This window comes from Dipodomys merriami, unplaced genomic scaffold (genome assembly GCF_024711535.1).
Source record: "Dipodomys merriami isolate MVZ:Mamm:240054 unplaced genomic scaffold, mDipMer1.0.p SCAF_56, whole genome shotgun sequence".
Classification (NCBI taxonomy): domain Eukaryota; kingdom Metazoa; phylum Chordata; class Mammalia; order Rodentia; family Heteromyidae; genus Dipodomys; species Dipodomys merriami.
In genome coordinates, this window is record NW_027206135.1 from 5,978,077 (window position 1) to 6,004,444 (window position 26,368).

Sequence of the window (26,368 nt, forward strand, 5' to 3'; positions counted from 1 at the left end):
GGGCCCAGGCAGCCACTCGCCCACAGCCGCACATTTCTGCACACCGAGGCTCTAGGGGACAACCCTGTGCCACTTCTTGTCCTGTTCACCAGTCTCTGCCCCACATACCCCCCACCCCGTCCTCTGACTCATTCCCTTTTCTCATCCCGTTCTCACAGCACCCTGCCGGGGTTCACGCGCTCCCTGTCTTCCCATCCTCCTCCTCATGGGACAGCTTGCCTTGGGGTTGGACGCGCTGGCTGCATTGCTTTCTCTGCCCGCACTGGCCAACATCTCTCACAATGAGGCACACCCAGGCTAGGCTCGCCAGTGAGAGCCAGACCCCAGGAAAAGGACAAGGAAGGGCAGCGCAGGGCAGGGCAGGGCAAAACAAGGGAACAAAGGTGCTGAGCCATGCCAACACAATGACCGGCATGAGTGGACAGGGCGGCTTAGCCCCAGCCCCGGCGTCGACCACCTGGACACCACAAAGCACCCCTAAGGGAAGGCACAGGGCCTGGGCTGTGGGAACACACCAGGGCAGCCCCGCGCCACCGCAAGTGGTGCCTCTGACCTGTGCATCGTACCACACTGGCCAGGCCAGGCCAGCCAGGCCGGGCAAGCTTCGTCAAGAGACGGCATCCACACTTTGGAGAGTACTGGTGGCTGTGGAAACCATGGCACTCGGCCACTCACGGAAGCACACCGCATGGCACGGCAGGGCGGGACGGACACTCGTCGCACCTCCTGACCCAGATGGCGAGGGGGAAAGGAGTGAGTCTACACCTCGCTCACCACGCCCCTTCCCTGCGGCACCGGGCGCCCCACCGCTCCCTCCTGGACCGACTGACTGTTTGGGAGCCAACCTTTTTTTCTACTTGCCCAGCTGCTGGCTCCCTGTGCCATCCAGGATCCCGGCGCACTCTTGAAGCCAGCAGTTGCTCACAGGGCAGGGAGGCAAGGGCCGGCCCTCGCCTCGCCGACCTGGGAGCACATCTGGGGCATGTCCAGAAGTGGCACGTCATCTATGCATGGGTGGTTCAGTGGTAGAATTCTCGCCTGCCACGCGGGAGGCCCGGGTTCGATTCCCGGCCCATGCAAAGCACTACCATAGCATATTTTGCTCCCGTGTGTGCTCTGCTCCTTACTTCCCTCCTTTACACACATGCACACGCACATGCACTGCCAAACACAACTATTCCTTTGCCCTTTCTTGCCCACCACTCCTTCACTCTAACCCATTTCACATAAACACAAAAGCAGCCCACCACACTGCACCTTCATCCCAGCCTGCCACACAATCTCCTCACCCTCTGATATCTCCTACCCATGGACATGACCACCCTCACTTCAAACTCCTATCTAGTCCACAAACTGCACTTTCCCAGTGGCCACAACACCTGCTCCCTGCTCGCCCACCAGGCCCCACCATCATCCGCGCACACCAGGGACCTCTCAGGACTCCCCATAGAATCATCCCATGTCCACGTGGCCACCTTCACTGTGTCGCCCAGAGCCACAGCATGTCTTCGAATACCCCCACTGCACCACAGCTGACACCCACACCTGTCTCCACCCTCACCCCACCCACAACTCCTCATCTCCCACAACTTGGTTCAAGGCTCACCACTTGCACCTCGTCTGCTCCTTGGGCATCACTGTATGAGCCTGGGCCTGTACTTCATTACATGTCACTAGACTTCATTCCATAAACTCGCCCCGTGCAGGTTTGGTCTCAGTGGAGAAGTGACGCCACCATTCTCTTGTGCACTAGCTTTGCCTACCGCTACTCAACCACTGCACACACCATGTAGTGTGTGAAGGGTGGGGGTATAGAGTCATTCTCCCAATCCGATTCTGTGTGTGTGTAGGGGGGGAGTCTGTGTGTTTGTGTGTCTCTCTGTGTGTCTGTGGTCTGTGTGACCCACTGCCTGTCTCTGGGCAGTCACTCTTCCAAAAGCCACATGGGGGATGGGGACTCTAGAAGCGCCCAGGGTGACCTCCTGATCTGGTCAACAGTTCTCGGGACCTCCGTGTCTTCCTACCATGTCCCCAACCCCTTCCATTCTCTCTGCACCCGGCTGAGGGTGATGCTATCGGTGTCTTGCTGGGAAACGGACCTCCTTCTCCTCTGGAGACTGCTTGGCTCAGAAATGGGAAGGGGGATGTCTTTCTCTTCCCAGATTGGCCAACACCTCTCACAATGAGGCACAGTGAGGCAACAGACACCAGTGATAGCCAGACCACCACCACCACCACCACCACCACCATCAACACCACCACCACCACCACCACCACCACCACCGCCGCCGCTGGAATCAGACAGGAAGTGGAAATGGGAGCAGGGCAGCACAAAGCAGAGTAGAGTAGAGCAGAGCAGAGCAGAGCAGAGTAGGGGTGACGAGCCGAAACAATGGCTCAGGTGAGTGGAGTGTGGAGCATAGGGCCAAAGCCTTAAGTCTGGGTCACGTGGGTGGCTAGCCACAGCTCCAGCACTCAGCACCTGGACACCACAAAGTACCCCAAGGAGAAAGCACCTGGCCTGGGCCATAGGAACATATCAGGGCAGCCCCTCGGCGCCAGGAGTGATGCCGCTGACCTGCACGTCGGACCAGACAGGACAGGAGAGGACTGGACAGGCGAGCTTTGTCAGGAGAGGACATCCACGCTTTGGAGAATGCAGGTAGCCAAGGAAAGTGTGGCGCTCAGCCACGCATGGCACACGGCACGGCACGTCCAGTGTCCTGACGGACATACAACGCTGAACCCAATCGGCAGTCCAGCAGGGATAGCACAGGATGGGGAAAGTGCACTCCCCGCCCACCCCACCCCCTCCCTGCAGCAGTAGGCACCCACGGCCCCCTCCTGAGCCCACCGTCTGGGAGCCAGCCTTGCTTTCTACTTGCCCATGGCCTGGCCCCCTGTACCATCATGGATCCTGTGCCACCGCGGACCCTGGCGCACACGTGAAGCCAGCAGTTGCTCCAAGAGGGCAGGGAGGCAACAGCTATGCCTGGCCAGCCTGGGAGCACATCTGTGCCTTGAGCAGCAGGCCTGTGATGACTGCGCATGGGTGGTTCAGTGGTAGAATTCTCGCCTGCCACGCGGGAGGCCCGGGTTCGATTCCCGGCCCATGCAGTACATTGCCAAATCTTATTTTGGCCCTTAGCCTATGCACACATGTGCACACACACTCACACACGCTCACAGTCACACAGAAAATATTCCTTCTTCCATCTTTGCCCACTACTCCTTCACCTCACACCATTTCAAACACACACAAACACACACCCCACCACACTGTACCTGCATCCTGTCCCGGCACCCCATCAACCCCCCTCCTGACATCTCCTACCCCTGAATGTTACTACCCTCTCTCCAAACCACTAACTAGCTCACAACTACACTTTTCCAATGGCCACAACACCTGTTCTCAGCTCTCCTACATGTCCCACTATCATCCGTGCATACCATGGACCTCCCGGGACTTCCAGTGCTACCATGCCCCATGAATACTGCTGTCTCCCCTATGCCACCCTCAGCCACAGCACGTCTTTGAATCCCTGCAGCAGCACAGCTAACACCTACCATCTCCACCCTCACCCCACCCAAACCCCTCATCTCCCATAATCCACAACTTGGCTCAAGGCTCACCACTTGCACAGTGTCTGCTCCTCGGGCATCACTGAATTACCTTCTCAAACATGAACTTGTCCCTTGCAAGGTGTGGGTGGTCTTAATGGAGAAGAGATTTTACTCTTGAGCCTTCCTTACCACTAGCCTACCACTGTATATAGCTTGTAGCTTCCTCCATCCATCCAACCATCCATCCATCCCTCCCTCCTTCCCTACCTCCCTCCCTCCCTCCCTGTCCTTCTCTCCCTTTAACCCTCCTCTCTCCTCTCATCCATATCTCTCTGTCTTTCCCTGTCTCTCTGTCTGTCTCTCTGTCCCTGTCTCTGTCTCTCTGTCTCTGCCTCTCTGTCTCTGTCTCTGTCTCTCTGTCTCTGTCTCTCTGTCTCTGTCTCTGTCTCTGTCTCTGTCTCTGTCTCTGTCTCTCTCTCTGTCTCTGTCTCTCTCTCTGTCTCTCTCTCTGTCTCTGTCTCTCTCTCTCTCTCTCTCTCTCTCAGTAGACATCTGTGATTAGAGCAGCTTGATCTTGCTGGAACAGTGGCCAGTTCCTAGTTCCTCCCATTTGCTTTGTGCTGCTCCTCTCCTTCCTCCTTCAGTATCCCAATCCGCCCTTGGCACACCCAGCACCCACCATCATTCCTCCACCTCCAACTGCAACCCTCCTCCCACAGGCTTTGGCTCACTTGTGTTGCTGACCACTCACAATCTCCAGTCTCCTCCACCTGGCTTCCTCCTACCTTCTTAGACCCATGGTAGCTTAGTCTCCACCCACAAGCCACCCAGCACAGTCACTCGGGGCTTAGGGTCCCATGCTCAAATGCTCTGAACCTCCGAAGAACCTCAGTTGATTGCAAGCCCCATCCCCATTCCTTTCCCCCCAACTTCCCACAGGCATTCTCCCACCACCCAGGGCCTGGACTCTACCTGTCCATCTAACTCTCATTGCTGTCACACCTTTGTCCCGAGCGCCACGGGACGCCTGCCATGCAAGAGAACAGACGCTTTCACCCAGCAAGAGCTTACCGTCATGACCCACCTGCAAGAGAAACACCCTGCCTCCTGACAGCCATGTGTAAAGCACAGTGGGTCCTCGGCACAGGTGGCAGGGAGCCCTGTGTCCAACTGTCACCAACAGGTTGACCGCTAGCCTGGCTGCCCATCGGCTTCCCTCTAAAGGGAATTGGGGCGGCAAGCCCATTGAGCTCTGCACTTGCCTGGGAGGCAGCCGCACAAGATGGATCTGGGCTGTGAGGTGAGGTTCAGACCAGAGTGGCAACCCACTACAGATCCCACGGAGCACATCCTCTGTTCCCTCCTGGCCATGTGGAGACGGGGTTGAGAGTTTGCCCATGACCATCCGGTGTCCTCCAGCCCACGCTCCTGTCACCAAGCCTATTGGTGTCGGCTTGGCTGTTGCTTATTCCCCCAGTGACGACACACATCTCCCTGCCCTTGCCTGTAGCTAGCTGCCCCTTGTCTACTTTGCAGCCACCTAACTAACCCCTGATGCCTCTTCACACTTCGGCCTCTCTCTTTGGGGGAGGTTGTGCAGCAGGGAGGGAGAGATCTCCATCCACACTGGCTCAGCTCAGGTGACCACCAAACCCACTGCCATGGGTGGAGAAAAACTGGAGTGCAGGACTCGATGCCTGGCCAGAGGGAGGTACCAACCAGTTCAATGACTGCTGCCACATAGCCAACCAGACCAGGCAGGGAGGTGAACTGGAGGGCATAGGCCCCTCTCACCATTGGGAATGTGCCTGTAGCCACAGGAGGTGTGGCCAAAGCAGCTCTGTGGAAGAGTCCTGGAGCCATCCCAGAAATAACACCAATGAGTGAGGGGGTGGGGGGGGGAATAAGGGCAAGAGGGACAGGGAGGAGGGGGATGGGAAAAGAGAGAGTTAGCGAGGGAGGGAGAGACACAGGCAGGGAAGGAGGGAGTGAGGAAATGGGGCAGGGAGGGAGGGAGGAAGGGAATGAGTGGATTCAGGAGTGTCAGAGTGAGGGAATGGGCGGGTACATAATGGGGTGAATGGGGATGCAGTGAATGGGTTGTTGAGTCTGTGAGTAGGTGACTGAATGGGGTCGGACATGTGAGCCGCCGTGTAAATGCTGGTGAAAGTTGGTGTGCGAGAGTAGGGGTAAGTGTGTGTGTGTGTGTGTGAGTGTGGGGGGGGTGTTGAAGAGGGAATAATAAGTCTGGCGATGAATGAATGAACAACATGATTGAATGAGTGAGTGAGTGAGTGAGTGAGTGAGTGACGGGTGTGGAAGGTTGAGTAGGGAGATGTGTGAGTTAAGCAGGGATTGATGGAGTGGGCAAGGGGTTGGGTAGATGAGACGGCTCTAGAGAGTATTTGGGTGAAGAGGAGGGTGAAGGGGGGTGTGACTGGGTGGCTTGATGAAGGAATGTGTGTACACAGTGACTTGCTGAGCAAGTGGGTGAGCAGGTAGGTGGCTGGGTAGAGGTGCGAGTGAACTGCAGACCAAGGGAGTTTAGATGATTGGGTACGTAGATAGAGCACAGCATGAGCAGGTGACTGAAGGAGTGAGCGCCCAGAAGAGTCGAGTGTATGCGGCATGAGGGAATGTACTGGGGATGAATGAGGGCAGCCCGGGAGTGAGTGAGTGAGTGAACGAGTGAGTGAATGAGTGAGTGAGTGAGCTGGAGGTTGCACAAGTGACAGCTAGAGCAAGGGAAGGGTAGGTGTGCAGGAAGGGAGATAGATGCCTGAGAGAATCGGAGAGAGACTTGGTATATGTTGGAGTGAGCAGGTGATCAAATGAGCCAGAGGGAAGAATGCCTGAGCTTAGGGTTGGGGGTGGGGGGGAGCAGCTCAGGGGGAAGGGGATATGCAAGTGAACAAGCAGGTGAGTGAGGTGAGGGAGTCCTTGAGGGTGGTAGGAAAGGAAGGAGAGCAGGACCAGAGGGACAGAAGGAGTGAAAGACGGAGGGAGTGATGCAACACAGGAGGGAAGGAGGCAGGGAGGGTAAGATTAGGAGGGAAAGGGAGAGAGGCAGGCAGTGGATGGGCCAGTGGTGGAGTGTGGGGTGAGTGAGTGGTGGATTGGAAGACTGGGTTTGGAGATTGCGATGGGCTGAGGCTGGAGAAAGGTGAGTAGAGGCTCAGTAAGATTCAAGAAGGAAGTCAGGCGGTTGACTCAGGTGTGGATGGTGTGTGTGTGTGTGTGCGCGAGCGTGCGCTCGCGTGCGCGAGCGCTGCTGCTCACAAGCACACTCTTGCTAGGATAGGCTGGTGGTGTTGGTGCAGTGTCAGCATTCCTCTCTCAGCTGGCCAGGCCGGGCGAGTTCTGGGGTGGCCAGATGAGGAAAGGGAGATGTTGGCTAAGGAAGGGAAAAGCAAAGGGAAGAAGCTGAAGGTGGCAGGGTGGGGTACCAGGCCGGGGAACAAGCAGGCAAGCAGTGATGCTGCCTGCAGGAGGAAGGGTGAGTGCGCAGTTGGTTGGGGCCTGGGAGGAGCGCTAGTCCCAAAAGGGGGTGGGTGGAGTTGTGTGGTGGAGGCAAGCTGGGAAGTGGAAGGGCAGTGAAGAAGGCAAGTGAAAGTGGGAAAGGAAGAAGAAAGGCTTCCCTGACCGGGAATCGAACCCGGGCCGCGGCGGTGAGAGCGCCGAATCCTAACCACTAGACCACCAGGGAGCGTGCCGCTGCCTGCACGGAGCACTCGTCCTGCAACCCAGCAGCGCTGCCGGACACTCACCGCCTCTGGACACCTGCCATCCACCGGCCCCGTGGGTTGGAGGTATGGCTGGCCAAAAAGACAAGGACACTGGCGAGCCGGTTGCCTGGCCGACCTCCCCCTCGCCCTCCCCCTCCGCCTCCCCCCTTTGCCCGTCTCCACTCCTCCTCCCTCGTCCCTCCCCGTCAGCCAAGGCAAGGCACAGCAAGGCAAGGCAAGGCAAGGCAAGGCAAGGCAAGGCAAGGCAAGGCAAGGCAAAGCAAGCGGCAGCTCTCCTCCTGCCTGTAGCCGCGAGCAGCCCGCAATCCTGGCCGGCTGCGGCAGTGTCCAACACAACACGCGTGCACTCCGGCACCCACGCCCTCTCCTCCCGCGCGCAGGCCGAGCCACAGCTGGAGCTGGCTAAAAGGTCGGCCGGCTGCATTGAGTCGCCTGGTGCTGCAGCGTTGCGTTGGCCGGGAATCGAACCCGGGTCAACTGCTTGGAAGGCAGCTATGCTCACCACTATACCACCAACGCCACACGCCACGGCCAGCGCACACAGCACGCCGGCGACGGGCGCGGGCCACAGCTCCTGCGGGGAAGGAGGCGGGGGTTGCGGAGTGCGGGTGCCCGTGCCGGTGCGGGTGCGGGTGGGGGGGAGCGCGTGTCTCGCACCTCACTTCTCTGTGGGCTGGGACACGCGGCGCTGCCGGGCCAGCCCGAGCCACACACGCACGGCCCGTCCTGCGCCACGCCCGAAGCTGCTGGCTGCCCCGCAGCCACGCAAAGGGACGGGTTGGGTCCAGCCTAGCCTCCTGGTTCCTGCGGGGCGCCCTCCGAGCTCCCGCCGCCTGACTGCTCCCGAGCCCTGCGCGGCACGCCTGCGGGCTGGACGCGGGCGCGGCGACGCGACGGCCGACAGCCACAGCGTCTCCCTTGGTCCGACCCGCAGCCCAGCACCCCCACTTGCAGGGCCCGCTCGCCGGCTCGTCTGTGAGTCCCGACTGGTGGCTGGGCGGCAGACGCCGACAACGGCGAGCGAGAGGTGGAAGGCGAGCGCTCGGGCGCTGGCTCAGGGGGCCTGGAGCTGCTGAAGTGAGGACGCCTTGGAGCAGAGAGGCCGCGCTGGGTGGTGGGCAAAAAGAACGCCACAGCGGCCTCCCCGTCGGGGAATCGAACCCCGGTCTCCCGCGTGACAGGCGGGGATACTCACCACTATACTAACGAGGATGACGCCGCCTGCCGTCGGGACACAGGCCCCTCTCCCACAGCCGCCCGGACCCGGACCTGGGGCTCGCATCTGCCCTATCTGGCCTCCGACCCCAAGCCCAAGCCCAAGCCCAAGCACGCGCGGCCGCGCTCTCCCCACAAGCCCGGCCCCACCCGCCTGCCAAGGACCCACCCGGGGCCACCTGCCGGCCGGGGTCACCTGCCCGCCGCCGCCGCAGCCGCCGCCGCCTTCGCCTCGGTGCCTGTGCGTGCGGAGCCGAGCAAGAAGCACCGGCCGGCCCGCAGCGGCTGGTTGCGCGCCTCCAGCTTGCACGCCGCGCGCAGCCGCCGCTCGATTGTGGGGGCGGGCGTGCGCTGGACCTCGCGGGACTGAGACCCTAAGCCTCCCCGCTGACCCCGTTTGCCCTCCGACCCCCAGACCGGCAATACAGCGCGCCGAGCGCACCCCGGTGGAACGTGGCTCCCGGCCAGGGCCAGGGCGCACGCCTGGCCCTGGCCAGGCGAGTGGAGAAGCCAGCAGCTGCGCCTCGCCGTCAGGATGGCCGAGCGGTCTAAGGCGCTGCGTTCAGGTCGCAGTCTCCCCTGGAGGCGTGGGTTCGAATCCCACTCCTGACAACCTCGTCTTTTGGCCACAGACACTCAGGGAACCCTGCCTGCGGCCCGCCCACCCCAGCCAACAATCACAGCACTACCTTGCCTTCTCCTCCTGCCTTGCCCTCGCTTTCTTGCCACCCTCCCTTCTATCTTGCTCCTCCTGTCGCCTCTCCCTCCCTCCCCTCGGGGGTGGCGGGCAGGGCCTTCCACCCACTGTCAAAGTCCATTCCCAGGCACGCACACACGCACGACCCACCAACTCAGGTGGAGCTTCACCCCTTCCATCTACCGCTCCCTCCTTCTTTCCTCCAGTGGCTTGCTCTGCTGGCCCTCCACCTTCCATCTCCCCTTACCCCCACCGTTCTACACCCGCACACACAACAAAAGACATGCGCACGCGCGCGCCTGTGCGCGGGCACACACACACACACTCAAGCCCAGTGATCCCCACCAACACAACCCTAACCAACAAGCCCACACAGTGACAAAGACAGACTGACTGGTGGCTGCCCTGAGCCCAGCAACCGCTCACACCTGTGCCATTTGGAAAGCCCTCCCACCCATCCCACAGCACCGGCTTACGGCAGCAGGGCCCAGGCAGCCACTCGCCCACAGCCGCACATTTCTGCACACCGAGGCTCTAGGGGACAACCCTGTGCCACTTCTTGTCCTGTTCACCAGTCTCTGCCCCACATACCCCCCACCCCGTCCTCTGACTCATTCCCTTTTCTCATCCCGTTCTCACAGCACCCTGCCGGGGTTCACGCGCTCCCTGTCTTCCCATCCTCCTCCTCATGGGACAGCTTGCCTTGGGGTTGGACGCGCTGGCTGCATTGCTTTCTCTGCCCGCACTGGCCAACATCTCTCACAATGAGGCACACCCAGGCTAGGCTCGCCAGTGAGAGCCAGACCCCAGGAAAAGGACAAGGAAGGGCAGCGCAGGGCAGGGCAGGGCAAAACAAGGGAACAAAGGTGCTGAGCCATGCCAACACAATGACCGGCATGAGTGGACAGGGCGGCTTAGCCCCAGCCCCGGCGTCGACCACCTGGACACCACAAAGCACCCCTAAGGGAAGGCACAGGGCCTGGGCTGTGGGAACACACCAGGGCAGCCCCGCGCCACCGCAAGTGGTGCCTCTGACCTGTGCATCGTACCACACTGGCCAGGCCAGGCCAGCCAGGCCGGGCAAGCTTCGTCAAGAGACGGCATCCACACTTTGGAGAGTACTGGTGGCTGTGGAAACCATGGCACTCGGCCACTCACGGAAGCACACCGCATGGCACGGCAGGGCGGGACGGACACTCGTCGCACCTCCTGACCCAGATGGCAAGGGGGAAAGGAGTGAGTCTACACCTCGCTCACCACGCCCCTTCCCTGCGGCACCGGGCGCCCCACCGCTCCCTCCTGGACCGACTGACTGTTTGGGAGCCAACCTTTTTTTCTACTTGCCCAGCTGCTGGCTCCCTGTGCCATCCAGGATCCCGGCGCACTCTTGAAGCCAGCAGTTGCTCACAGGGCAGGGAGGCAAGGGCCGGCCCTCGCCTCGCCGACCTGGGAGCACATCTGGGGCATGTCCAGAAGTGGCACGTCATCTATGCATGGGTGGTTCAGTGGTAGAATTCTCGCCTGCCACGCGGGAGGCCCGGGTTCGATTCCCGGCCCATGCAAAGCACTACCATAGCATATTTTGCTCCCGTGTGTGCTCTGCTCCTTACTTCCCTCCTTTACACACATGCACACGCACATGCACTGCCAAACACAACTATTCCTTTGCCCTTTCTTGCCCACCACTCCTTCACTCTAACCCATTTCACATAAACACAAAAGCAGCCCACCACACTGCACCTTCATCCCAGCCTGCCACACAATCTCCTCACCCTCTGATATCTCCTACCCATGGACATGACCACCCTCACTTCAAACTCCTATCTAGTCCACAAACTGCACTTTCCCAGTGGCCACAACACCTGCTCCCTGCTCGCCCACCAGGCCCCACCATCATCCGCGCACACCAGGGACCTCTCAGGACTCCCCATAGAATCATCCCATGTCCACGTGGCCACCTTCACTGTGTCGCCCAGAGCCACAGCATGTCTTCGAATACCCCCACTGCACCACAGCTGACACCCACACCTGTCTCCACCCTCACCCCACCCACAACTCCTCATCTCCCACAACTTGGTTCAAGGCTCACCACTTGCACCTCGTCTGCTCCTTGGGCATCACTGTATGAGCCTGGGCCTGTACTTCATTACATGTCACTAGACTTCATTCCATAAACTCGCCCCGTGCAGGTTTGGTCTCAGTGGAGAAGTGACGCCACCATTCTCTTGTGCACTAGCTTTGCCTACCGCTACTCAACCACTGCACACACCATGTAGTGTGTGAAGGGTGGGGGTATAGAGTCATTCTCCCAATCCGATTCTGTGTGTGTGTAGGGGGGGAGTCTGTGTGTTTGTGTGTCTCTCTGTGTGTCTGTGGTCTGTGTGACCCACTGCCTGTCTCTGGGCAGTCACTCTTCCAAAAGCCACATGGGGGATGGGGACTCTAGAAGCGCCCAGGGTGACCTCCTGATCTGGTCAACAGTTCTCGGGACCTCCGTGTCTTCCTACCATGTCCCCAACCCCTTCCATTCTCTCTGCACCCGGCTGAGGGTGATGCTATCGGTGTCTTGCTGGGAAACGGACCTCCTTCTCCTCTGGAGACTGCTTGGCTCAGAAATGGGAAGGGGGATGTCTTTCTCTTCCCAGATTGGCCAACACCTCTCACAATGAGGCACAGTGAGGCAACAGACACCAGTGATAGCCAGACCACCACCACCACCACCACCACCACCATCAACACCACCACCACCACCACCACCACCACCACCGCCGCCGCTGGAATCAGACAGGAAGTGGAAATGGGAGCAGGGCAGCACAAAGCAGAGTAGAGTAGAGCAGAGCAGAGCAGAGCAGAGTAGGGGTGACGAGCCGAAACAATGGCTCAGGTGAGTGGAGTGTGGAGCATAGGGCCAAAGCCTTAAGTCTGGGTCACGTGGGTGGCTAGCCACAGCTCCAGCACTCAGCACCTGGACACCACAAAGTACCCCAAGGAGAAAGCACCTGGCCTGGGCCATAGGAACATATCAGGGCAGCCCCTCGGCGCCAGGAGTGATGCCGCTGACCTGCACGTCGGACCAGACAGGACAGGAGAGGACTGGACAGGCGAGCTTTGTCAGGAGAGGACATCCACGCTTTGGAGAATGCAGGTAGCCAAGGAAAGTGTGGCGCTCAGCCACGCATGGCACACGGCACGGCACGTCCAGTGTCCTGACGGACATACAACGCTGAACCCAATCGGCAGTCCAGCAGGGATAGCACAGGATGGGGAAAGTGCACTCCCCGCCCACCCCACCCCCTCCCTGCAGCAGTAGGCACCCACGGCCCCCTCCTGAGCCCACCGTCTGGGAGCCAGCCTTGCTTTCTACTTGCCCATGGCCTGGCCCCCTGTACCATCATGCATCCTGTGCCACCGCGGACCCTGGCGCACACGTGAAGCCAGCAGTTGCTCCAAGAGGGCAGGGAGGCAACAGCTATGCCTGGCCAGCCTGGGAGCACATCTGTGCCTTGAGCAGCAGGCCTGTGATGACTGCGCATGGGTGGTTCAGTGGTAGAATTCTCGCCTGCCACGCGGGAGGCCCGGGTTCGATTCCCGGCCCATGCAGTACATTGCCAAATCTTATTTTGGCCCTTAGCCTATGCACACATGTGCACACACACTCACACACGCTCACAGTCACACAGAAAATATTCCTTCTTCCATCTTTGCCCACTACTCCTTCACCTCACACCATTTCAAACACACACAAACACACACCCCACCACACTGTACCTGCATCCTGTCCCGGCACCCCATCAACCCCCCTCCTGACATCTCCTACCCCTGAATGTTACTACCCTCTCTCCAAACCACTAACTAGCTCACAACTACACTTTTCCAATGGCCACAACACCTGTTCTCAGCTCTCCTACATGTCCCACTATCATCCGTGCATACCATGGACCTCCCGGGACTTCCAGTGCTACCATGCCCCATGAATACTGCTGTCTCCCCTATGCCACCCTCAGCCACAGCACGTCTTTGAATCCCTGCAGCAGCACAGCTAACACCTACCATCTCCACCCTCACCCCACCCAAACCCCTCATCTCCCATAATCCACAACTTGGCTCAAGGCTCACCACTTGCACAGTGTCTGCTCCTCGGGCATCACTGAATTACCTTCTCAAACATGAACTTGTCCCTTGCAAGGTGTGGGTGGTCTTAATGGAGAAGAGATTTTACTCTTGAGCCTTCCTTACCACTAGCCTACCACTGTATATAGCTTGTAGCTTCCTCCATCCATCCAACCATCCATCCATCCCTCCCTCCTTCCCTACCTCCCTCCCTCCCTCCCTGTCCTTCTCTCCCTTTAACCCTCCTCTCTCCTCTCATCCATATCTCTCTGTCTTTCCCTGTCTCTCTGTCTGTCTCTCTGTCCCTGTCTCTGTCTCTCTGTCTCTGCCTCTCTGTCTCTGTCTCTGTCTCTCTGTCTCTGTCTCTCTGTCTCTGTCTCTGTCTCTGTCTCTGTCTCTGTCTCTGTCTCTGTCTCTGTCTCTCTCTCTGTCTCTGTCTCTCTCTCTGTCTCTCTCTCTGTCTCTGTCTCTCTCTCTCTCTCTCTCTCTCTCAGTAGACATCTGTGATTAGAGCAGCTTGATCTTGCTGGAACAGTGGCCAGTTCCTAGTTCCTCCCATTTGCTTTGTGCTGCTCCTCTCCTTCCTCCTTCAGTATCCCAATCCGCCCTTGGCACACCCAGCACCCACCATCATTCCTCCACCTCCAACTGCAACCCTCCTCCCACAGGCTTTGGCTCACTTGTGTTGCTGACCACTCACAATCTCCAGTCTCCTCCACCTGGCTTCCTCCTACCTTCTTAGACCCATGGTAGCTTAGTCTCCACCCACAAGCCACCCAGCACAGTCACTCGGGGCTTAGGGTCCCATGCTCAAATGCTCTGAACCTCCGAAGAACCTCAGTTGATTGCAAGCCCCATCCCCATTCCTTTCCCCCCAACTTCCCACAGGCATTCTCCCACCACCCAGGGCCTGGACTCTACCTGTCCATCTAACTCTCATTGCTGTCACACCTTTGTCCCGAGCGCCACGGGACGCCTGCCATGCAAGAGAACAGACGCTTTCACCCAGCAAGAGCTTACCGTCATGACCCACCTGCAAGAGAAACACCCTGCCTCCTGACAGCCATGTGTAAAGCACAGTGGGTCCTCGGCACAGGTGGCAGGGAGCCCTGTGTCCAACTGTCACCAACAGGTTGACCGCTAGCCTGGCTGCCCATCGGCTTCCCTCTAAAGGGAATTGGGGCGGCAAGCCCATTGAGCTCTGCACTTGCCTGGGAGGCAGCCGCACAAGATGGATCTGGGCTGTGAGGTGAGGTTCAGACCAGAGTGGCAACCCACTACAGATCCCACGGAGCACATCCTCTGTTCCCTCCTGGCCATGTGGAGACGGGGTTGAGAGTTTGCCCATGACCATCCGGTGTCCTCCAGCCCACGCTCCTGTCACCAAGCCTATTGGTGTCGGCTTGGCTGTTGCTTATTCCCCCAGTGACGACACACATCTCCCTGCCCTTGCCTGTAGCTTGCTGCCCCTTGTCTACTTTGCAGCCACCTAACTAACCCCTGATGCCTCTTCACACTTCGGCCTCTCTCTTTGGGGGAGGTTGTGCAGCAGGGAGGGAGAGATCTCCATCCACACTGGCTCAGCTCAGGTGACCACCAAACCCACTGCCATGGGTGGAGAAAAACTGGAGTGCAGGACTCGATGCCTGGCCAGAGGGAGGTACCAACCAGTTCAATGACTGCTGCCACATAGCCAACCAGACCAGGCAGGGAGGTGAACTGGAGGGCATAGGCCCCTCTCACCATTGGGAATGTGCCTGTAGCCACAGGAGGTGTGGCCAAAGCAGCTCTGTGGAAGAGTCCTGGAGCCATCCCAGAAATAACACCAATGAGTGAGGGGGTGGGGGGGGGAATAAGGGCAAGAGGGACAGGGAGGAGGGGGATGGGAAAAGAGAGAGTTAGCGAGGGAGGGAGAGACACAGGCAGGGAAGGAGGGAGTGAGGAAATGGGGCAGGGAGGGAGGGAGGAAGGGAATGAGTGGATTCAGGAGTGTCAGAGTGAGGGAATGGGCGGGTACATAATGGGGTGAATGGGGATGCAGTGAATGGGTTGTTGAGTCTGTGAGTAGGTGACTGAATGGGGTCGGACATGTGAGCCGCCGTGTAAATGCTGGTGAAAGTTGGTGTGCGAGAGTAGGGGTAAGTGTGTGTGTGTGTGTGTGAGTGTGGGGGGGGGGGTTGAAGAGGGAATAATAAGTCTGGCGATGAATGAATGAACAACATGATTGAATGAGTGAGTGAGTGAGTGAGTGAGTGAGTGACGGGTGTGGAAGGTTGAGTAGGGAGATGTGTGAGTTAAGCAGGGATTGATGGAGTGGGCAAGGGGTTGGGTAGATGAGACGGCTCTAGAGAGTATTTGGGTGAAGAGGAGGGTGAAGGGGGGTGTGACTGGGTGGCTTGATGAAGGAATGTGTGTACACAGTGACTTGCTGAGCAAGTGGGTGAGCAGGTAGGTGGCTGGGTAGAGGTGCGAGTGAACTGCAGACCAAGGGAGTTTAGATGATTGGGTACGTAGATAGAGCACAGCATGAGCAGGTGACTGAAGGAGTGAGCGCCCAGAAGAGTCGAGTGTATGCGGCATGAGGGAATGTACTGGGGATGAATGAGGGCAGCCCGGGAGTGAGTGAGTGAGTGAGTGAACGAGTGAGTGAATGAGTGAGTGAGTGAGCTGGAGGTTGCACAAGTGACAGCTAGAGCAAGGGAAGGGTAGGTGTGCAGGAAGGGAGATAGATGCCTGAGAGAATCGGAGAGAGACTTGGTATATGTTGGAGTGAGCAGGTGATCAAATGAGCCAGAGGGAAGAATGCCTGAGCTTAGGGTTGGGGGTGGGGGGGAGCAGCTCAGGGGGAAGGGGATATGCAAGTGAACAAGCAGGTGAGTGAGGTGAGGGAGTCCTTGAGGGTGGTAGGAAAGGAAGGAGAGCAGGACCAGAGGGACAGAAGGAGTGAAAGACGGAGGGAGTGATGCAACACAGGAGGGAAGGAGGCAGGGAGGGTAAGATTAGGAGGGAAAGGGAGAGAGGCAGGCAGTGGATGGGCCAGTGGTGGAGTGTGGGGTGAGTGAGTGGTGGATTGGAAGACTGGGTTTGGAGATTGCGATGGGCTGAGGCTGGAGAAAGGTGAGTAGAGGCTCAGTAAGATTCAAGAAGGAAGTCAGGCGGTTGACTCAGGTGTGGATGGTGTGTGTGTGTGTGTGTGTGTGTATGTGCGCGCGCTAGCGCTGCTGCTCACAAGCACACTCTTGCTAGGATAGGCTGGTGGTGTTGGTGCAGTGTCAGCATTCCTCTCTCAGCTGGCCAGGCCGGGCGAGTTCTGGGGTGGCCAGATGAGGAAAGGGAGATGTTGGCTAAGGAAGGGAAAAGCAAAGGGAAGAAGCTGAAGGTGGCAGGGTGGGGTACCAGGCCGGGGAACAAGCAGGCAAGCAGTGATGCTGCCTGCAGGAGGAAGGGTGAGTGCGCAGTTGGTTGGGGCCTGGGAGGAGCGCTAGTCCCAAAAGGGGGTGGGTGGAGTTGTGTGGTGGAGGCAAGCTGGGAAGTGGAAGGGCAGTGAAGAAGGCAAGTGAAAGTGGGAAAGGAAGAAGAAAGGCTTCCCTGACCGGGAATCGAACCCGGGCCGCGGCGGTGAGAGCGCCGAATCCTAACCACTAGACCACCAGGGAGCGTGCCGCTGCCTGCACGGAGCACTCGTCCTGCAACCCAGCAGCGCTGCCGGACACTCACCGCCTCTGGACACCTGCCATCCACCGGCCCCGTGGGTTGGAGGTATGGCTGGCCAAAAAGACAAGGACACTGGCGAGCCGGTTGCCTGGCCGACCTCCCCCTCGCCCTCCCCCTCCGCCTCCCCCCTTTGCCCGTCTCCACTCCTCCTCCCTCGTCCCTCCCCGTCAGCCAAGGCAAGGCACAGCAAGGCAAGGCAAGGCAAGGCAAGGCAAGGCAAGGCAAGGCAAGGCAAGGCAAAGCAAGCGGCAGCTCTCCTCCTGCCTGTAGCCGCGAGCAGCCCGCAATCCTGGCCGGCTGCGGCAGTGTCCAACACAACACGCGTGCACTCCGGCACCCACGCCCTCTCCTCCCGCGCGCAGGCCGAGCCACAGCTGGAGCTGGCTAAAAGGTCGGCCGGCTGCATTGAGTCGCCTGGTGCTGCAGCGTTGCGTTGGCCGGGAATCGAACCCGGGTCAACTGCTTGGAAGGCAGCTATGCTCACCACTATACCACCAACGCCACACGCCACGGCCAGCGCACACAGCACGCCGGCGACGGGCGCGGGCCACAGCTCCTGCGGGGAAGGAGGCGGGGGTTGCGGAGTGCGGGTGCCGGTGCCGGTGCGGGTGCGGGTGGGGGGGAGCGCGTGTCTCGCACCTCACTTCTCTGTGGGCTGGGACACGCGGCGCTGCCGGGCCAGCCCGAGCCACACACGCACGGCCCGTCCTGCGCCACGCCCGAAGCTGCTGGCTGCCCCGCAGCCACGCAAAGGGACGGGTTGGGTCCAGCCTAGCCTCCTGGTTCCTGCGGGGCGCCCTCCGAGCTCCCGCCGCCTGACTGCTCCCGAGCCCTGCGCGGCACGCCTGCGGGCTGGACGCGGGCGCGGCGACGCGACGGCCGACAGCCACAGCGTCTCCCTTGGTCCGACCCGCAGCCCAGCACCCCCACTTGCAGGGCCCGCTCGCCGGCTCGTCTGTGAGTCCCGACTGGTGGCTGGGCGGCAGACGCCGACGACGGCGAGCGAGAGGTGGAAGGCGAGCGCTCGGGCGCTGGCTCAGGGGGCCTGGAGCTGCTGAAGTGAGGACGCCTTGGAGCAGAGAGGCCGCGCTGGGTGGTGGGCAAAAAGAACGCCACAGCGGCCTCCCCGTCGGGGAATCGAACCCCGGTCTCCCGCGTGACAGGCGGGGATACTCACCACTATACTAACGAGGATGACGCCGCCTGCCGTCGGGACACAGGCCCCTCTCCCACAGCCGCCCGGACCCGGACCTGGGGCTCGCATCTGCCCTATCTGGCCTCCGACCCCAAGCCCAAGCCCAAGCCCAAGCACGCGCGGCCGCGCTCTCCCCACAAGCCCGGCCCCACCCGCCTGCCAAGGACCCACCCGGGGCCACCTGCCGGCCGGGGTCACCTGCCCGCCGCCGCCGCAGCCGCCGCCGCCTTCGCCTCGGTGCCTGTGCGTGCGGAGCCGAGCAAGAAGCACCGGCCGGCCCGCAGCGGCTGGTTGCGCGCCTCCAGCTTGCACGCCGCGCGCAGCCGCCGCTCGATTGTGGGGGCGGGCGTGCGCTGGACCTCGCGGGACTGAGACCCTAAGCCTCCCCGCTGACCCCGTTTGCCCTCCGACCCCCAGACCGGCAATACAGCGCGCCGAGCGCACCCCGGTGGAACGTGGCTCCCGGCCAGGGCCAGGGCGCACGCCTGGCCCTGGCCAGGCGAGTGGAGAAGCCAGCAGCTGCGCCTCGCCGTCAGGATGGCCGAGCGGTCTAAGGCGCTGCGTTCAGGTCGCAGTCTCCCCTGGAGGCGTGGGTTCGAATCCCACTCCTGACAACCTCGTCTTTTGGCCACAGACACTCAGGGAACCCTGCCTGCGGCCCGCCCACCCCAGCCAACAATCACAGCACTACCTTGCCTTCTCCTCCTGCCTTGCCCTCGCTTTCTTGCCACCCTCCCTTCTATCTTGCTCCTCCTGTCGCCTCTCCCTCCCTCCCCTCGGGGGTGGCGGGCAGGGCCTTCCACCCACTGTCAAAGTCCATTCCCAGGCACGCACACACGCACGACCCACCAACTCAGGTGGAGCTTCACCCCTTCCATCTACCGCTCCCTCCTTCTTTCCTCCAGTGGCTTGCTCTGCTGGCCCTCCACCTTCCATCTCCCCTTACCCCCACCGTTCTACACCCGCACACACAACAAAAGACATGCGCACGCGCGCGCCTGTGCGCGGGCACACACACACACACTCAAGCCCAGTGATCCCCACCAACACAACCCTAACCAACAAGCCCACACAGTGACAAAGACAGACTGACTGGTGGCTGCCCTGAGCCCAGCAACCGCTCACACCTGTGCCATTTGGAAAGCCCTCCCACCCATCCCACAGCACCGGCTTACGGCAGCAGGGCCCAGGCAGCCACTCGCCCACAGCCGCACATTTCTGCACACCGAGGCTCTAGGGGACAACCCTGTGCCACTTCTTGTCCTGTTCACCAGTCTCTGCCCCACATACCCCCCACCCCGTCCTCTGACTCATTCCCTTTTCTCATCCCGTTCTCACAGCACCCTGCCGGGGTTCACGCGCTCCCTGTCTTCCCATCCTCCTCCTCATGGGACAGCTTGCCTTGGGGTTGGACGCGCTGGCTGCATTGCTTTCTCTGCCCGCACTGGCCAACATCTCTCACAATGAGGCACACCCAGGCTAGGCTCGCCAGTGAGAGCCAGACCCCAGGAAAAGGACAAGGAAGGGCAGCGCAGGGCAGGGCAGGGCAAAACAAGGGAACAAAGGTGCTGAGCCATGCCAACACAATGACCGGCATGAGTGGACAGGGCGGCTTAGCCCCAGCCCCGGCGTCGACCACCTGGACACCACAAAGCACCCCTAAGGGAAGGCACAGGGCCTGGGCTGTGGGAACACACCAGGGCAGCCCCGCGCCACCGCAAGTGGTGCCTCTGACCTGTGCATCGTACCACACTGGCCAGGCCAGGCCAGCCAGGCCGGGCAAGCTTCGTCAAGAGACGGCATCCACACTTTGGAGAGTACTGGTGGCTGTGGAAACCATGGCACTCGGCCACTCACGGAAGCACACCGCATGGCACGGCAGGGCGGGACGGACACTCGTCGCACCTCCTGACCCAGATGGCGAGGGGGAAAGGAGTGAGTCTACACCTCGCTCACCACGCCCCTTCCCTGCGGCACCGGGCGCCCCACCGCTCCCTCCTGGACCGACTGACTGTTTGGGAGCCAACCTTTTTTTCTACTTGCCCAGCTGCTGGCTCCCTGTGCCATCCAGGATCCCGGCGCACTCTTGAAGCCAGCAGTTGCTCACAGGGCAGGGAGGCAAGGGCCGGCCCTCGCCTCGCCGACCTGGGAGCACATCTGGGGCATGTCCAGAAGTGGCACGTCATCTATGCATGGGTGGTTCAGTGGTAGAATTCTCGCCTGCCACGCGGGAGGCCCGGGTTCGATTCCCGGCCCATGCAAAGCACTACCATAGCATATTTTGCTCCCGTGTGTGCTCTGCTCCTTACTTCCCTCCTTTACACACATGCACACGCACATGCACTGCCAAACACAACTATTCCTTTGCCCTTTCTTGCCCACCACTCCTTCACTCTAACCCATTTCACATAAACACAAAAGCAGCCCACCACACTGCACCTTCATCCCAGCCTGCCACACAATCTCCTCACCCTCTGATATCTCCTACCCATGGACATGACCACCCTCACTTCAAACTCCTATCTAGTCCACAAACTGCACTTTCCCAGTGGCCACAACACCTGCTCCCTGCTCGCCCACCAGGCCCCACCATCATCCGCGCACACCAGGGACCTCTCAGGACTCCCCATAGAATCATCCCATGTCCACGTGGCCACCTTCACTGTGTCGCCCAGAGCCACAGCATGTCTTCGAATACCCCCACTGCACCACAGCTGACACCCACACCTGTCTCCACCCTCACCCCACCCACAACTCCTCATCTCCCACAACTTGGTTCAAGGCTCACCACTTGCACCTCGTCTGCTCCTTGGGCATCACTGTATGAGCCTGGGCCTGTACTTCATTACATGTCACTAGACTTCATTCCATAAACTCGCCCCGTGCAGGTTTGGTCTCAGTGGAGAAGTGACGCCACCATTCTCTTGTGCACTAGCTTTGCCTACCGCTACTCAACCACTGCACACACCATGTAGTGTGTGAAGGGTGGGGGTATAGAGTCATTCTCCCAATCCGATTCTGTGTGTGTGTAGGGGGGGAGTCTGTGTGTTTGTGTGTCTCTCTGTGTGTCTGTGGTCTGTGTGACCCACTGCCTGTCTCTGGGCAGTCACTCTTCCAAAAGCCACATGGGGGATGGGGACTCTAGAAGCGCCCAGGGTGACCTCCTGATCTGGTCAACAGTTCTCGGGACCTCCGTGTCTTCCTACCATGTCCCCAACCCCTTCCATTCTCTCTGCACCCGGCTGAGGGTGATGCTATCGGTGTCTTGCTGGGAAACGGACCTCCTTCTCCTCTGGAGACTGCTTGGCTCAGAAATGGGAAGGGGGATGTCTTTCTCTTCCCAGATTGGCCAACACCTCTCACAATGAGGCACAGTGAGGCAACAGACACCAGTGATAGCCAGACCACCACCACCACCACCACCACCACCATCAACACCACCACCACCACCACCACCACCACCACCGCCGCCGCTGGAATCAGACAGGAAGTGGAAATGGGAGCAGGGCAGCACAAAGCAGAGTAGAGTAGAGCAGAGCAGAGCAGAGCAGAGTAGGGGTGACGAGCCGAAACAATGGCTCAGGTGAGTGGAGTGTGGAGCATAGGGCCAAAGCCTTAAGTCTGGGTCACGTGGGTGGCTAGCCACAGCTCCAGCACTCAGCACCTGGACACCACAAAGTACCCCAAGGAGAAAGCACCTGGCCTGGGCCATAGGAACATATCAGGGCAGCCCCTCGGCGCCAGGAGTGATGCCGCTGACCTGCACATCGGACCAGACAGGACAGGAGAGGACTGGACAGGCGAGCTTTGTCAGGAGAGGACATCCACGCTTTGGAGAATGCAGGTAGCCAAGGAAAGTGTGGCGCTCAGCCACGCATGGCACACGGCACGGCACGTCCAGTGTCCTGACGGACATACAACGCTGAACCCAATCGGCAGTCCAGCAGGGATAGCACAGGATGGGGAAAGTGCACTCCCCGCCCACCCCACCCCCTCCCTGCAGCAGTAGGCACCCACGGCCCCCTCCTGAGCCCACCGTCTGGGAGCCAGCCTTGCTTTCTACTTGCCCATGGCCTGGCCCCCTGTACCATCATGCATCCTGTGCCACCGCGGACCCTGGCGCACACGTGAAGCCAGCAGTTGCTCCAAGAGGGCAGGGAGGCAACAGCTATGCCTGGCCAGCCTGGGAGCACATCTGTGCCTTGAGCAGCAGGCCTGTGATGACTGCGCATGGGTGGTTCAGTGGTAGAATTCTCGCCTGCCACGCGGGAGGCCCGGGTTCGATTCCCGGCCCATGCAGTACATTGCCAAATCTTATTTTGGCCCTTAGCCTATGCACACATGTGCACACACACTCACACACGCTCACAGTCACACAGAAAATATTCCTTCTTCCATCTTTGCCCACTACTCCTTCACCTCACACCATTTCAAACACACACAAACACACACCCCACCACACTGTACCTGCATCCTGTCCCGGCACCCCATCAACCCCCCTCCTGACATCTCCTACCCCTGAATGTTACTACCCTCTCTCCAAACCACTAACTAGCTCACAACTACACTTTTCCAATGGCCACAACACCTGTTCTCAGCTCTCCTACATGTCCCACTATCATCCGTGCATACCATGGACCTCCCGGGACTTCCAGTGCTACCATGCCCCATGAATACTGCTGTCTCCCCTATGCCACCCTCAGCCACAGCACGTCTTTGAATCCCTGCAGCAGCACAGCTAACACCTACCATCTCCACCCTCACCCCACCCAAACCCCTCATCTCCCATAATCCACAACTTGGCTCAAGGCTCACCACTTGCACAGTGTCTGCTCCTCGGGCATCACTGAATTACCTTCTCAAACATGAACTTGTCCCTTGCAAGGTGTGGGTGGTCTTAATGGAGAAGAGATTTTACTCTTGAGCCTTCCTTACCACTAGCCTACCACTGTATATAGCTTGTAGCTTCCTCCATCCATCCAACCATCCATCCATCCCTCCCTCCTTCCCTACCTCCCTCCCTCCCTCCCTGTCCTTCTCTCCCTTTAACCCTCCTCTCTCCTCTCATCCATATCTCTCTGTCTTTCCCTGTCTCTCTGTCTGTCTCTCTGTCCCTGTCTCTGTCTCTCTGTCTCTGCCTCTCTGTCTCTGTCTCTGTCTCTCTGTCTCTGTCTCTCTGTCTCTGTCTCTGTCTCTGTCTCTGTCTCTGTCTCTGTCTCTCTCTCTGTCTCTGTCTCTCTCTCTGTCTCTCTCTCTGTCTCTGTCTCTCTCTCTCTCTCTCTCTCTCTCAGTAGACATCTGTGATTAGAGCAGCTTGATCTTGCTGGAACAGTGGCCAGTTCCTAGTTCCTCCCATTTGCTTTGTGCTGCTCCTCTCCTTCCTCCTTCAGTATCCCAATCCGCCCTTGGCACACCCAGCACCCACCATCATTCCTCCACCTCCAACTGCAACCCTCCTCCCACAGGCTTTGGCTCACTTGTGTTGCTGACCACTCACAATCTCCAGTCTCCTCCACCTGGCTTCCTCCTACCTTCTTAGACCCATGGTAGCTTAGTCTCCACCCACAAGCCACCCAGCACAGTCACTCGGGGCTTAGGGTCCCATGCTCAAATGCTCTGAACCTCCGAAGAACCTCAGTTGATTGCAAGCCCCATCCCCATTCCTTTCCCCCCAACTTCCCACAGGCATTCTCCCACCACCCAGGGCCTGGACTCTACCTGTCCATCTAACTCTCATTGCTGTCACACCTTTGTCCCGAGCGCCACGGGACGCCTGCCATGCAAGAGAACAGACGCTTTCACCCAGCAAGAGCTTACCGTCATGACCCACCTGCAAGAGAAACACCCTGCCTCCTGACAGCCATGTGTAAAGCACAGTGGGTCCTCGGCACAGGTGGCAGGGAGCCCTGTGTCCAACTGTCACCAACAGGTTGACCGCTAGCCTGGCTGCCCATCGGCTTCCCTCTAAAGGGAATTGGGGCGGCAAGCCCATTGAGCTCTGCACTTGCCTGGGAGGCAGCCGCACAAGATGGATCTGGGCTGTGAGGTGAGGTTCAGACCAGAGTGGCAACCCACTACAGATCCCACGGAGCACATCCTCTGTTCCCTCCTGGCCATGTGGAGACGGGGTTGAGAGTTTGCCCATGACCATCCGGTGTCCTCCAGCCCACGCTCCTGTCACCAAGCCTATTGGTGTCGGCTTGGCTGTTGCTTATTCCCCCAGTGACGACACACATCTCCCTGCCCTTGCCTGTAGCTAGCTGCCCCTTGTCTACTTTGCAGCCACCTAACTAACCCCTGATGCCTCTTCACACTTCGGCCTCTCTCTTTGGGGGAGGTTGTGCAGCAGGGAGGGAGAGATCTCCATCCACACTGGCTCAGCTCAGGTGACCACCAAACCCACTGCCATGGGTGGAGAAAAACTGGAGTGCAGGACTCGATGCCTGGCCAGAGGGAGGTACCAACCAGTTCAATGACTGCTGCCACATAGCCAACCAGACCAGGCAGGGAGGTGAACTGGAGGGCATAGGCCCCTCTCACCATTGGGAATGTGCCTGTAGCCACAGGAGGTGTGGCCAAAGCAGCTCTGTGGAAGAGTCCTGGAGCCATCCCAGAAATAACACCAATGAGTGAGGGGGTGGGGGGGGGAATAAGGGCAAGAGGGACAGGGAGGAGGGGGATGGGAAAAGAGAGAGTTAGCGAGGGAGGGAGAGACACAGGCAGGGAAGGAGGGAGTGAGGAAATGGGGCAGGGAGGGAGGGAGGAAGGGAATGAGTGGATTCAGGAGTGTCAGAGTGAGGGAATGGGCGGGTACATAATGGGGTGAATGGGGATGCAGTGAATGGGTTGTTGAGTCTGTGAGTAGGTGACTGAATGGGGTCGGACATGTGAGCCGCCGTGTAAATGCTGGTGAAAGTTGGTGTGCGAGAGTAGGGGTAAGTGTGTGTGTGTGTGTGTGAGTGTGGGGGGGGTTGAAGAGGGAATAATAAGTCTGGCGATGAATGAATGAACAACATGATTGAATGAGTGAGTGAGTGAGTGAGTGAGTGAGTGACGGGTGTGGAAGGTTGAGTAGGGAGATGTGTGAGTTAAGCAGGGATTGATGGAGTGGGCAAGGGGTTGGGTAGATGAGACGGCTCTAGAGAGTATTTGGGTGAAGAGGAGGGTGAAGGGGGGTGTGACTGGGTGGCTTGATGAAGGAATGTGTGTACACAGTGACTTGCTGAGCAAGTGGGTGAGCAGGTAGGTGGCTGGGTAGAGGTGCGAGTGAACTGCAGACCAAGGGAGTTTAGATGATTGGGTACGTAGATAGAGCACAGCATGAGCAGGTGACTGAAGGAGTGAGCGCCCAGAAGAGTCGAGTGTATGCGGCATGAGGGAATGTACTGGGGATGAATGAGGGCAGCCCGGGAGTGAGTGAGTGAGTGAGTGAACGAGTGAGTGAATGAGTGAGTGAGTGAGCTGGAGGTTGCACAAGTGACAGCTAGAGCAAGGGAAGGGTAGGTGTGCAGGAAGGGAGATAGATGCCTGAGAGAATCGGAGAGAGACTTGGTATATGTTGGAGTGAGCAGGTGATCAAATGAGCCAGAGGGAAGAATGCCTGAGCTTAGGGTTGGGGGTGGGGGGGAGCAGCTCAGGGGGAAGGGGATATGCAAGTGAACAAGCAGGTGAGTGAGGTGAGGGAGTCCTTGAGGGTGGTAGGAAAGGAAGGAGAGCAGGACCAGAGGGACAGAAGGAGTGAAAGACGGAGGGAGTGATGCAACACAGGAGGGAAGGAGGCAGGGAGGGTAAGATTAGGAGGGAAAGGGAGAGAGGCAGGCAGTGGATGGGCCAGTGGGGGAGTGTGGGGTGAGTGAGTGGTGGATTGGAAGACTGGGTTTGGAGATTGCGATGGGCTGAGGCTGGAGAAAGGTGAGTAGAGGCTCAGTAAGATTCAAGAAGGAAGTCAGGCGGTTGACTCAGGTGTGGATGGTGTGTGTGTGTGTGTGTGTGTGTATGTGCGCGCGCTAGCGCTGCTGCTCACAAGCACACTCTTGCTAGGATAGGCTGGTGGTGTTGGTGCAGTGTCAGCATTCCTCTCTCAGCTGGCCAGGCCGGGCGAGTTCTGGGGTGGCCAGATGAGGAAAG

At 59.3% G+C, this 26,368-nt stretch overlaps 14 non-coding genes across 14 annotated transcripts; 8 read left to right on the plus strand and 6 right to left on the minus strand.

The window, feature by feature from the left end:
* The first annotated feature begins 1,008 nt into the window (after window positions 1-1,008).
* Window positions 1,009-1,079, plus strand: Trnag-gcc (transfer RNA glycine (anticodon GCC)). Its single transcript has one exon. It is a non-coding gene; the product is annotated as a tRNA-Gly (tRNA).
* Window positions 1,080-3,046: 1,967 nt separating this feature from the next.
* Window positions 3,047-3,117, plus strand: Trnag-gcc (transfer RNA glycine (anticodon GCC)). Its single transcript has one exon. It is a non-coding gene; the product is annotated as a tRNA-Gly (tRNA).
* A 4,081-nt stretch (window positions 3,118-7,198) lies between these two features.
* Window positions 7,199-7,270, minus strand: Trnae-cuc (transfer RNA glutamic acid (anticodon CUC)). Its single transcript has one exon. It is a non-coding gene; the product is annotated as a tRNA-Glu (tRNA).
* A 487-nt stretch (window positions 7,271-7,757) lies between these two features.
* Trnag-ucc (transfer RNA glycine (anticodon UCC)) lies at window positions 7,758-7,829 on the minus strand. The gene has a single exon. It is a non-coding gene; the product is annotated as a tRNA-Gly (tRNA).
* A 621-nt stretch (window positions 7,830-8,450) lies between these two features.
* Trnad-guc (transfer RNA aspartic acid (anticodon GUC)) lies at window positions 8,451-8,522 on the minus strand. The gene has a single exon. It is a non-coding gene; the product is annotated as a tRNA-Asp (tRNA).
* Window positions 8,523-9,054: 532 nt separating this feature from the next.
* Window positions 9,055-9,137, plus strand: Trnal-cag (transfer RNA leucine (anticodon CAG)). Its single transcript has one exon. It is a non-coding gene; the product is annotated as a tRNA-Leu (tRNA).
* Window positions 9,138-10,713: 1,576 nt separating this feature from the next.
* On the plus strand, window positions 10,714-10,784 carry Trnag-gcc (transfer RNA glycine (anticodon GCC)). Its single transcript has one exon. It is a non-coding gene; the product is annotated as a tRNA-Gly (tRNA).
* A 1,967-nt stretch (window positions 10,785-12,751) lies between these two features.
* On the plus strand, window positions 12,752-12,822 carry Trnag-gcc (transfer RNA glycine (anticodon GCC)). The gene has a single exon. It is a non-coding gene; the product is annotated as a tRNA-Gly (tRNA).
* Window positions 12,823-16,916: 4,094 nt separating this feature from the next.
* Window positions 16,917-16,988, minus strand: Trnae-cuc (transfer RNA glutamic acid (anticodon CUC)). The gene has a single exon. It is a non-coding gene; the product is annotated as a tRNA-Glu (tRNA).
* A 487-nt stretch (window positions 16,989-17,475) lies between these two features.
* Trnag-ucc (transfer RNA glycine (anticodon UCC)) lies at window positions 17,476-17,547 on the minus strand. The gene has a single exon. It is a non-coding gene; the product is annotated as a tRNA-Gly (tRNA).
* Window positions 17,548-18,168: 621 nt separating this feature from the next.
* Window positions 18,169-18,240, minus strand: Trnad-guc (transfer RNA aspartic acid (anticodon GUC)). Its single transcript has one exon. It is a non-coding gene; the product is annotated as a tRNA-Asp (tRNA).
* Window positions 18,241-18,772: 532 nt separating this feature from the next.
* Window positions 18,773-18,855, plus strand: Trnal-cag (transfer RNA leucine (anticodon CAG)). The gene has a single exon. It is a non-coding gene; the product is annotated as a tRNA-Leu (tRNA).
* Window positions 18,856-20,431: 1,576 nt separating this feature from the next.
* Trnag-gcc (transfer RNA glycine (anticodon GCC)) lies at window positions 20,432-20,502 on the plus strand. The gene has a single exon. It is a non-coding gene; the product is annotated as a tRNA-Gly (tRNA).
* A 1,967-nt stretch (window positions 20,503-22,469) lies between these two features.
* Window positions 22,470-22,540, plus strand: Trnag-gcc (transfer RNA glycine (anticodon GCC)). The gene has a single exon. It is a non-coding gene; the product is annotated as a tRNA-Gly (tRNA).
* Window positions 22,541-26,368: the final 3,828 nt, after the last annotated feature.